This window comes from Columba livia, chromosome 7, assembly GCF_036013475.1.
Source record: "Columba livia isolate bColLiv1 breed racing homer chromosome 7, bColLiv1.pat.W.v2, whole genome shotgun sequence".
In the NCBI taxonomy this organism is placed as follows: domain Eukaryota; kingdom Metazoa; phylum Chordata; class Aves; order Columbiformes; family Columbidae; genus Columba; species Columba livia.
In genome coordinates, this window is record NC_088608.1 from 25,537,638 (window position 1) to 25,550,504 (window position 12,867).

The following is a 12,867-nucleotide window of genomic DNA, read 5'->3' on the forward strand; positions in this document are numbered from 1 at the left end:
AACAATTTTGAAATTTCATTAATAGCTTTTCATGATATAAAATAATTGTATTCCAGTAAAAAAAAAAAAAATAATATATATATATATATATTTAAATACTGCTTTGCACCATTTGCAGTGATCTACTCAAAAGGAGAATTTAACTGCAAAATTACTCTGGGAATTATTGAGGTAATCAGTCAATCAAATCACATTTTGTTTTCAGAGATTTTCTTAAAGAAAAAGCAAAAAAAGTACTTTACACTGCTTAAATTAGTTTCCTCCACATAATTTATTTTTAAGATGTTTGTCAGAGTTTGATAAAATATTAACAAAGGTGTAGCTTGTAACCACTAGTGTTCACTGAGCATGGTGGAAGATGCAAACTCCTGGCCCCTGTGTAAATCACTGACAAAATTTGATGCAGTGTTTTGCATTTTTTTGGTACCTCCACTGTCAAACTGAAGAACAAGTATCCCTAAATGATCTTTAACTGGCATGCAAACAAAGTTTTGTACTTGATAATGCAATTAACCTAATACTTAACAAATTAAATTATTTAACTTATTATGCAACACATTTTAATGTCCTCTTTTCTGCAAAAATAGTTACCATTAAAGAATGTTTAAACAAGCCAATTCTTTCCTTTTTTTTTTTAAATTCACCTCTTGATATTGTAAATAAGATACAATCATGCAGGCTGAGTTCAGTAACAGTATTAAAGTTGAAAAAAATATCTGAGGCCTAACTGGTGGCTCAAAATTAGAGTAATGGATCTCATTAGCAGTGGAGAGTTCCTAATTTAAGACCAAGGTCTCGGAATCTTTAGAGACAGCTGATACTGAGACCTCTTTCTCCTCACATGGTTCAGTACTGGTTCCGTAGTTCCCTTGGACTTTCCACAGCTCTAGATCCAGCCCTTTGACCTTTTACTTGAGTTGTGAGCTCTTTAAAAATGACACTATTGTTGTGCTCATTGTTTAGCACTTAGCAGAAAGACATACTCTTCTTGGCTGCCTTCTGGGCAACAAGTAATTAGACCTTTATTTCTGTGGAAAGGCTTCTTGTTGGAAAGGGAGTTTTTCTGTGCCTCCTTTTGGCTGTGAGAAACATCACAGAAAGATTCTGCATGAAGTCATAGATTCTTTACTGTTGCAGAAATATAAAAACCCGCCAGATTTTAGCTTGCTAATAATATTGTAAGTAAGAAGCGGCATTGACACGCAACGCTGACAAGAACAAAAATGCTGAAAGTTCTCAGAGTATTATTAAACCTGAGATTTCTCAATGCCTCTGAATACAGTTTTCTACATATATTGTTATGGAACCTCACATGCAAAAGGACTGATTCACTAACTGCCCTTTTTCCACACAGTTTCTTTTAACAAACACACTTTTAGTATTTTTCCTGTTATTTTAACCATTATTTAACTCTTTACAACAGTGGAATTCTATGGCCTATTGTGCTGTTTCCTGGTAAACGGTAAATCCCTGAGCAAAAATATTTTTCTTGTCTTCAGGACTGACTGACAGTTGCTTCTGCTGATCTGCTACATATGGAGAAGAGCTCAGTGGAGACTGAGCTCAAAAGAGCAGTGACAGAAGATACTGAAGCTCCCGTAATAAAGCTTTTCCTAACAGTTGTCTGTGCAGTAAAAAGCAAATGAGGGGGAAAAAAAAAATATAGCAGGAAAAATTCTCCCAAGGCAACATGATCCTCTTACCTGACATTGAATAACTTGCACCAAAGGAATATCAGTGCTTATATTTTATCTTTTGTTAATCAGCTATTTTTCCTTCAAGTACATGCGAGTCAAGGAAAAACAAACCTTGCTCTGCACATTCATCACAGTTGAAGGAGTCTCTTTTCAACACACAGTGCTCATACTGCAACACCTGCATTGGCATCAGTGGGACCACAACTATCCACTGTCAATGAATAGCACCTTGGAAATTCTTCTTGCATTTAATGAGAGCAGCATCCTCCTTTCTATGTGTCTCAGTTGTTCCATGTGATACTAAGGGATGATTGGCAGCAAACTGAGAATTGTTTCTTGAGACATTACAAAATATGAAATGTGAATAGAAAAAACAAATAGTTACACACTCAGGAAAAAATAATATTATAAAAATAGGTTTGAAACAGCTCTGGTCTTGTTCATTATTAATATAACTTCTATATTTCCATGCTATACTTCTTATTAGGTATTATTCACTGCTCCAAGTTTTAGGTGTAAGCATCATAAGCCTAACAAAAAACAATATTTTTTCTTGCATCGTAATTATCCTGGCAATGTCTCTGAAGAGTGGTTAAGAGCAGTATAGACAACGTGTATGTCCTGCCTTCTAAATCTGGGAAGTAGTTTCCATATGTCAGGAGTTCAGGAATTCTGGCAAGGCTACACAGTCAGCCAGTGCTGATGCCTGATGTTCAGTGGATTAATATTAAACTTCTGATTCCAATGTAATTAATGTCTTTTTGAAGCAGTCTCAATGGCAAGCCAGATCGGAAGTATATAGATCTAATGCTCTTTAAAATCTGTTTCTCTTCCTCTCTTACACAAATACATTTTCCTGGACATAAAGGATTATTAGCTTGGTGTCATTCCTGTTACTGTTGTTCAGGTTCAGAGAAAATTAACTCCTTGGCAGTAAACACTCAGAATAATATTAAATAATCAATGCTTCCTGCTTTGGTGCACTAAAAATCAAGTGAACAGACTCAGGCAACACTGAAGTATCCAAGTGTACAATATCTAATAAAATGATAGTAATTGAATCAGTTGATCAGGCAAAGAACACATTCTAAAGTGAAGACATATCTTACGGTGTAAATATTGACTGAATGTACATGTGCAGAATATAAAGATCTTAAATACTGAAATGTCAGCAGTAGGCTTTACATTTTGAGAAAGACATACTGTTAGTAGCTAGCTTCCTTCCAACTAGAATCGTTGCTATTAGTGGCAAATTATGTTATTTATTAAACAACTTTTTTCCCCCTCTTGATTCTCACCAAATCAACCACTAAATAATAAATTCATAGTCATTAGAATTGTAACTTGTGAAAAATAGATCATGTTTATCCCTCTGAGTGAAACACTGACCTTTCAGTACCATAACAGTTTTGACTCCTGTTCAGCTAATCACACACATTCTGATTTTTATTCTTGTATATTTGTCATTGTAAATACATAGCACAGATATATAATCTAGAGGACCAAGTGAAAGCCAATACACCTAGGCAGAAACAATTGAGAAGCTTCAAACTGTGGTTAATATTTTCAGCTGGCTACTAGAAGAGCTGCCAGCACATACTTTCCTGCCAGTGTAAAATCCCGGGAAGGGAAGCTCTGTGACACTGTTTGAGGGGGCGGCACAGCGGGACCCGAGGATGGGAATGTGCAGCCAAGTGGGTGTATTTTGGACAGTCCCAGTCGTGTCTTCTACCATTACCACAGCAAGGAAACAGCTTGGGGAAAATCTTTGGCTGAAGCAGCAGAAGGACAGATAACTCCCCTGGGGAAAGCAAGAATGAATGGAGCAGAATATAATCCCAGAAATACTGGAGAGACAAAATTTAGCTAGCACTCATTTAACCCTTTCATAATCAATCATTTGAGACTGAGATTTCAGATCATAAAACATCAGGGTTCTAAACTCTATCTCCCAAATTAAACTCTTCTTTTCTTGTAAGATATAAATAGGTTAAGTTGTCTCATCTTCTGTGTTATTTAAAAGTTTAAGAATCTTCAACACCATTTTCACAGCTGCCTCATGAGAAAGTCAAGCATTAAGTACATATATATAAATATCTTAGGCTTTTATGCAGGTCCTTACCTAGCAGTTTCTGAAGAAATGCTAACAAAGCTATGAGCTATACTTATCATTGTAAGCCCATTTCCTTATGTCTTTTAGGGCTGCGAAGAACCACCTGTCTGACTGTGGCAGTAAGCCAGAAAACAACTGTATGATTTACGCCCACAAGTTTCCTATAAACTGTGGGAGTGTAACCTTAACCACCATGTCCTTGCACAAAAGATCCTGAGAACCCTTTTTTTTTTTCTTTCCCCAAAAGAGCACATTGAATTAAATATTTAATATACTTCCTCCCTCCACATTCTAAGAGCATGACAGGGATAGCAACCTCTTTAGGAAAGCAACTACTATTTTTCATGGATTTTGAGAAGTGCCGAGTCAAGTATTTCTGTGCTATGGCAAGAGCCTGACTGTGTAGAGTCAGGCCAATAAAGTTAGTTAGACACCTAAATCCCAGTAGTGTTAGATCAATTAGGCATCTGAAGAGTTTTCAAAATTCGGTTGTTATGCTACAGTCTTACTGCAGAATCCAGTTCCAGAGCTGAAATAGTGAACCTGAGGCTTCTTAAGCATCCATCTCTACTAAAGGATTTATTTGTTAGGTGTTACTTGCATTAGGTGATAATTCATTTTATACACAGTCACAGACATGAATTAGAGAATTTATGAAGCATTAGAATATTTAGTAGGTTAAAACCCCCTTTAAACACTTTCTTTATGAGAAATATAGCAACACTAAAATACCAAAAAAGAGAAAAAACAGAGTAAACCTTTTTACTACTGGACTATCATTCAAAACAAATACTTAATAAACACTTGTCAAAATCCCAAAGCTTTATAAAATATGACAGGTCAGAGAAACACAGAGGCCAGCTTGGATATTAAGGATAGAGTTTCCTTTCAGAGTCTGGGCTGTGGCTGGGTGTGCACACACTGTCTCTCCCAGCTCATGCCAAAGCATCCTCTCAGTATTCCCTGCACAGCTTCTAGGGGGACATCTTCTTTCTTACAGAAAGGATCAATATTTTGTTTCCTGGTTCACAAGATAAAAGCTCACTCATGAGTCTCTAAAATAATTTCATCTCGAAAGACTCCAGCTGGCAGATTAACCCGTTCATGTGGTGTTCTGTGTAGCTCTCTGTAGACCTACAACCAGTTCTTTTGAGTGTTGTTCTCTGTGCAGTTCGCTCTTTTAAAGAAATGCACAAGCTGGACAGAAGAAATATATCTACCACAGGAGCATGGCAAAGCCTTCTTCCCTTCTGTCTGCAACCCTAATGTCTCCTTCTGCTTTTCTGTGATTTGAAGTAGACTTAGTAAATAAAAATAGTTGTCTTAAAATTAGGAACAGTGAAGGAACTGCCTGTGAACAATATAATTCTGCCCTTTGATTGCATCTTGTAAAAGGAGCTGCTTTTTAATACTGTGAGATCCTGAAAATGTGTTAAAATTTGCCTCCCATATCCACCAGATAATCTGGCAAAATTACATTCTTATACTACTCATTCATGCAACTGAATGAGGACAATTTCTCTCTTGAACAGTCCTTGTACCCCTTCCCATTTGTGGCTTGAAAACTATTGCAAAAAATAAGCTTCAGAAACAGTTTTTATCAAATACAAAGTTACCTAGACCCTATTTATTACAAGCAGATTCAGCACACAGGATGGTTTGAACCACTCCCAGTTATCCTCAGTGTTCCTCAACAGTTTCAACTATAGCGTTTTATCTGCTCTTATCTCCTCTGGTTTTCCACTCAGAATATTTCCTTAGCTCATTTCATTCCCAGTACCATGTGTTTTCAGTAATCATTCAGAGTCAGATTGTGTTTCATTCAGTGCCTGTGCCCTAACCCGACAGCTCTACTAAGCACAAGCTCCCATCTTAACATAACTGGTTCCAGCTGGCTGGTGCTGGGGACCCTTGGAGGTATTGCTGCCTGCAGGAGCTGGCTGGCTGTGAGCACTCCGGCCCTTCGTGAAAGACTGCAGCTGTTATTTTGCAGAACGTGGCTCTGGGAGGTTTGTGCTGATCCTGTCCTCAGGAGGGAAAAATATCCCCAGTGCTTTCAGTAGACAGCACAGCACTGCCGCTCTGCTCTTACCTGGCAGTTGCTAATCCAGAAACTCCTGGCTCTTACTAGCATCAGCTAAGCTAGCTGCTGCTATAGGGAACGAAAGGGAAAGCTGCATCTCTGCCTGTTAGGTTATTAAAATGAGTCTGACTAGCTAATTAGATAAACTAGGGTGTGATATTTCAATTCAGTAAGGCTTTGAAAGGCCATGTATACTTAAGCTGTTTTACCTTCTATTCTTTCCCATCCCTCATTCCTCTGCAGGTCAGTGTTTAAATAATATCTTACAACATATGTGATGTTCTAACTTTTTTTCTGTTCTCATTGTTGTTTGTAACAATAGAAAGTTGTTTCATCCAGCCCAAGATGGCTTCGTATTTTTTATTTCCTGACAGTGCATTGTTTTTCCTCCTTTTAGCCCTTTTCCTACCAAGGAAAAGATCTCACAGGGGAAGGTCAGATGTGAAGAAGCTCGTGGTTATTTCTTTGCTGACAGTGGGATTTGGTGGGGGAAGGAGGGGTGGACACAAGGGGAAGTGATAGCTGCTAGGTGTATCTTATCATAAATGGGCTTCACCAGTAAGAAACAAAACCATTATGCCAGAACTAACATGAGGGTGGAAGATGGGGATGTCCGTCACATCCCACAACCAGCTGTCAGGGCTGCATCTCTCAAAGCAACTCTGGTGTGCCTTATCTCACTCTCATTCGTTTCTGCCCATGAACTGCACCTTCAGGGTGTGGAGAGCTTGTTTGTTTCTCTGGTTTTAATCAGTGACAAAGGTTCCCTCTGTTTTCTCCACAGGGCAGTTGTCCCTAGATTCTGATCATGGTGCAGGATGCTCACCTCAGCTACATGATCCAAGAAGTGTGTGTTAGGCTGTGGGTTTTTCTCACTAGTGGTTTCCTGCCTATGATTTAGCAGGAGTTATTTTTTTTCTTAAGAAAGGACCACAATTTATTCACTGCAACAGAAAATGTTATCATAGGAAATGGTACTGACAGGATGAAATGGCGTTTTATTGCTGAGAAAATTTAAGTTCATGCTGATGGTACCCATGGGCAAGGGAAAGACATGCACAAAACACAAGACTTCAGAAACTTTATAAAAATACTTCTGCTCTCTTTTTTTAATCATTAAGATCATGCAACAGAAAACAAAACAAAAAACAAACAAACAAAAAAAACAGAGGGAGAGAGAAAGAGAGAGTAATATGCTAAAAAAAAAAATAAAAATAGATGTCCCTAGTATTTGCCAGACCTCATGATTCCTTTTCTCATTTATATTTTGTGTTTGTAGCATCAAGTCTTCATGAAGTTACATGGATTTGTTAAGAAGTTCAGGTCATATGTCATCATTGTAAACAGCTGTGCTTGAACAGCAGTTGGTGTTTACAACTAATGGATATTTTATTATAGTAAGATATGTGCTTAAAATGTAACTGCAGTAGTTTTTCTTTAAAGTACATCTCCAATGCTAGGGATCTAATTCCATACCTTCAGTTCTAAGTAAATCTTTGCTGTTTCAAAGATCAAGCACTTAATACTCACAAACTGCCTTTCAAAATATTAGTGTCAGGATCCAAGTAAATGGTTTTCTGCAATTCGCAAACCCTCATACCAATCTAAGCTTTTCCAAAGCTCCTTTATTGATGTTCACAATCAATCAAGCAGCTTTTTTACTCATCTGCTTTTGTCAAAATTATGTGCAGTAAGTTTTCTCTTTCTAACTTGCTCTGGCTGCAGCTGGGAGACAACCACCTGTGAGAAGCTATCTAATCAAAACCAAATAACTAATACAACAGTTAAAATTTGCAGGGTCCTTGTCACATTTTATGTCTTGCAAGTGTGAGTGTCCTGTTTCCACAAGGCTGCATCTTTAAGAAACATTTTCTTTAGTCCATAAATCAAAGGTAGAGGTCTCCACTTCTGTAAGAAAGCTGCATTTAATGATATACAGATTATATCTTTGAGGTAATACATGCTTGATGAGCATGCTAAGAGTAGCTGAAAATGGTGGAGATCATCTTATAAAGCACCATGGAGAATACAACCATCTGCAGTAATAAGTAATGGGAATATACACCACTAAAACATGCAGTATTTAAAGGAACAGGCTGATTTGAAAACAGAAGTTGTTTGATCAGTTTCAGGAGTCCCAGAAGGGTCCTTAATTTCTGCACTGAGCTGCAACAGTGCTGTACAGTGCATGGCCATGCTTTGTAAAATGCTTTCTTCTTACAGTCAATACAATAGTAAGTGCAACCTACATGTACAGAGAAGCAAATTTACTTGTAAATGTCTCAGCGAAACTTGAATTCATATCTCAGTTCTAATACTTCATTTTACACTGAAATAATCAGCAAGTCTCACATCAAAACATTAGGCCTTTGCCAAGCTAAAGAAAAGCTAGGGAAATTATTCACAAATGTTTGCATGAATTCTAAATTGCTTTTCTATTCAAAAGTGTTCACACCCCTTTTGGTGATTAATCCATGAACATTTGTGCTAATGGACATCTGCCCACACAAATGTTTGGCTCTTCGCTAAGTGACAACTTATTTTATTTGCAAATAAGGTATTGGTGCCCCAACAGGGCACTCACCATCATCCAGTCAAGGAGTAGGAACAGTGCCATGTGATTTAGGTCACTAATCTTATATAACGAGTTGTGAATAGGCAAAGATATAGTGGAATTAACAGTTGAGGAATACCATATGAGTAGAAATGTGCTCTGAATGGGTGTTTGGCACTCCAAACAACTGAAAAATTTAGGCTGTTGTGAAAATGGGAAGAGGGCTGCATCAGATAAAATGTTTCTGTAAGTAGTATGACCTGTTATAGCTGTCCTACAGCCTGGTTTCAGCCATGTCTGAGACTTGGTGGCTTGAATTGTAGAGGAGAATATAAGAAAAAAACATACAAAGCAAGGAACTGAAGAATTTATGTGAGTACATATCTAGTATTATTTTAACTTGCAGGCACTCAGGCACACTACTGAAAGCAAACTTGCTGAGATATTAATAGTTATTATTGGGTTCAGAAAGGCAGCCAAAAGCCGACATATATTCTGCAGCTTTTGGCCTCAGAAGTGAGTTGGAAATGTCAGGAAAGCAGATTTCTGGTAGGTTTTTTGTCTGCAAGCTGTTTTCTTACCTATTGATTTTGCAGGTGGCATTCTGATATTTAACTAGCTGACAACTAGGACACAGGACAACTGTATCAAGGGATTTAGTGATAAAGCAGTGGAAACAGCTATTTAATTTGCTACCTTTCCCTCAGTAGGATCTCTTTTGAGATGCAGCAATTAAGACCTCTCTAGCAGGCCTTGGTTGCCTTAAAGAGTAGCATAAAAAACCAAAACCATTCCAGTGATAAGAAGCTGTTGTCTGTTCTGTTGATGTGTCTCAGCTGTATTGTGGCTTAAATGAAACATTGAAGACTAATAATGCAGACAGAACAAACATTTATTTGCTTTGAGGAGGCACAACTGCTTAAAATGGAAGTAAACTCTACCTACTCAGATATGGTTTTCCTGCTAGTTTGTTTGCATGGCAGTGTGGGCCAGCCAGGAACCTCTCTATACACAAATATCTAGTACAAAATCTGGCAGCTGACTGCCTACTCTCAAATGCTTTATAGTCTTTGCAAGAAAGGAAGTTTTTAAGGAAAAGCTTGAAAAGTGGTATTGGTTGATAGATATCTCCAAAAATTTTCATGTCAAAGTGGTGAATAATTTTTTGGATGCAAGACATTAAGAATTACTTACTTAGTAAGATACAAGAAGCAAGCAACTAGTGATTGCACACATATCTATGGGAAAATGCCAAGTTGAAATCTTTTTCTGATTCAGTCTGAGACTTGAGTTTGGATTGTTTGGAACAAATGCATGCCCTGTCTAATCCATGGAAAATGACACTGTCTAGCACAAGTTTTGGTTTCAGTGACTCAACATCTTTGGAGAAAGAAGTATATTTTTTTATCAACACTTCATTACAGAATTTTCAGCTGTAATTTGGAGCTTATTGGTCATTCTGTAAGTATATTAAACAAATAATAGCTTTAAAAGTTACAATTTTCAGTGACAAACTGCGAAGGAGTAATCCTTCTTTTTCCTGAGACACATCAGATCTCTACAAATTTATGTGCTCAAAGGTTGCCGTATAGATACTCTAGTACCATTTTTTATGGATTTCAGATCTCAAGAAAGGTCAGACCTAATCAGTACTTGGATGGGCAAACTCCAAGAAACCTTACACAGAGCAGGTTGTGGTGATCCAGCATACGAGACTCACACCCCACAGCTGCCTCTCAGCAAGGGCTAGTAAATAGGACTTTCCATTGCAAGATCTTGACAGCTTGGAGTCTCTACTGCTCCTGCAGTACTCTTTGTTACCGCTGGGATATTAGCTGTCACACCTTAATCAAACTTCCATTGAACAATTACAGCAGGCCTAATTCTGCCCATGTTGAAACAGTCAAACCAACTTTAGTGGAAGTAAAATGAAATTAGAAACCATTATACACCCAACAGTTCCTGCATAATTTCAGTTTGGTAGATAATCTTAGCTTTTTGTCCTCAGTCTTTGGGTAGTGTTATGTCTCTTTAAATGTCTCCTCTCTTCTGCCATAGAGGTAATCACAATTGTGTGATAGATGTTGTCTCTGCCATATACAGCCTATGATATGCTTATGTCATTGCATGGGAAGTTCTAGGCTATTATATCACCATTACTACTTCTGTTGTGGACACAATATCCTCCCAGTCTGCCGCAGCACTGTTAGTTCAGTTTCAGTTGTGACAGAAAAGAAACACAAACAGAAGCTCAGAGAAAGCAAAGGCACAATTATTATTCAGCCTGCCTGAGTATGCCAGCAGCATTTGCAATATTCTGGTCAACACATTTAGGAATGAAACTGGTGAACTGTTTTGGTCATTTTCATTTCACCTCTGTGAAGCTGCCTTCAGTATATGCTTCTTTCATATACTTCTTACATTAACATCCATGAATGACTAATATTGAAGAGTGTAACAGGCAAAATGGATGCTGGTCTAACCCAGCGTGTCTGCTCTCGTGTTACAGTCCTATCCACAACCAGAGTTGGACAAGCAGTTTTCTCACTTCTTCCTCTTCTGCCAGCCCTCATTTGGTGGGTGTTCTTTGCTAGCTGCTTCTTTTCCTTCGTGCCCACTGCACAAACCCAGTATTGTGTATCGTGCAATGAGGAACAAGGGTAGTGCAGACTGCTCCTGCGTGCCCCCTCTGCCACTCCAATTCTCTTGTTCATTAAAAGCTCCCATTGACTTCAAATCAGTTCCACAGGGCTTTGTGATGACAGAAATTTGCCCAGAGACAATTTGGCTGAACTTTGTTTTCAGACTTCAAAGAATGTTGTGCTTGTACTTGTAGTTCAGAGAGAATTATTGATAAAGTTGGAGTGGGATTAACAAAATGTGCTGCTGGAGCCAAAGCTGTAAACTCTGAACCTGTGATATGCCATGGAACATTGGCTTTTATATCTGGCCTTTACAGTTCCTCAAATCTTCATGAATTTGAGACCAAGTCATATATGTATTGTTTGTTTTCAACGTCCTGCCTGTTTCAGGATTTCAAATTTCATGCAGAGATTTTTGTGTTCATCCTTTACTATAGGAACTTCAGCATGAGGATGCTTATCAGAGTCAAAAAAGATAAATCTAAGACCTGTATCATGTAAGAACAAGCATTACCCTTATATAGTGTTATCTTTATTTTCTTATATATAATAGTATGTACATTATTTATGCAAGCCATTGCCATATTATGAAAAGCTGATCTTTTTGGAAGTCAAGCAAGTTTCCATGTCTGAATTTTAGTTTGTAAGTTGCATTGGTCAGATTAAACAGCATTTTCCCTAGAGAAAGATTTCCAGCATTTGAATCAACAGTAAAATCTGAACAACTGGACTGGGAATGTGGGGAAGGAAGGATTAAATTACTTTTAACAATTAATTTTAAAATGAAAACTTCAGATATTTCAAACATGGTGAGGTGGCACTGGAGCTCTCTGAAGCTCTTTTGAAAAAATCTTGAGTGGGATATGGATTCATGACAACTCTTTCACAGGAAAAAAATTGTTTCCAGAAATCACAACAACAATAAAAAACCAGTCATACAAAGACTTGTGCTGAGATCTATTCCTGAATCATTGGACAGATGATTCCAAGAATTCCAACAAGAAAAGTATGACTTAAGGTTCCTGCTGTGGAGAGGATGGGGGAAGAAGCCTCCCTAGAATAAATAGCATGAAACATTTCCTACAGATGCGGGAAAAAGAAAAAGTGGGGGAAGGACCATTTGGTGGTTTTATTGTCACAGAAAATTTTCACTGTGAAGTTTTGCTAGTTGGATAGCTTTGAGAGAAAGATTTAATGCAGGGGCTGGACACACTTTTGCACACACTTAGCTTTAGGTCTACAGGGCTTCTCCTGTGATGACATTTATGTGGTTTACTTGAATATTTCTAAAATCAAACACTTTGGTTTCAGAGCCAAAATTTCCCCTAAACAAGTTTTAAAAGTAAAAACCTCAAAATAATCCCCCCTGCCAAAAATCCTAAAAATTCTCCTGCGACCCAACCCATATGCTAATATTAAAACAGCACTTTTAACTTAATGAGATACTTAATAGGATACTATAGTATATAGTATATATAAGATACTTAGTGAGATACTATAGTTCACACTTAAATTTCAATAGCATAGCACATTCAGATGAGGCTGACGGCTCAGTGCTTTTAACTCTAGAGGTTACTTGATTCATCTGGTTGGGTTGGGTTGGCTTGAGTCAACTGCTGGAAAGCCTGATAGGCTGTGAAGTCCTTGTTAGCTACCTTGTCATCCTCTTCAGTCTGGCCCTGTTTTTCACACCACTGGTCCAAATGGACAACTTGGCCACAGCCTCTGTGCTTCCTACAAGTGGGGACAGCCCTCGGGTGGGCTGTGCAAAGAGTGAG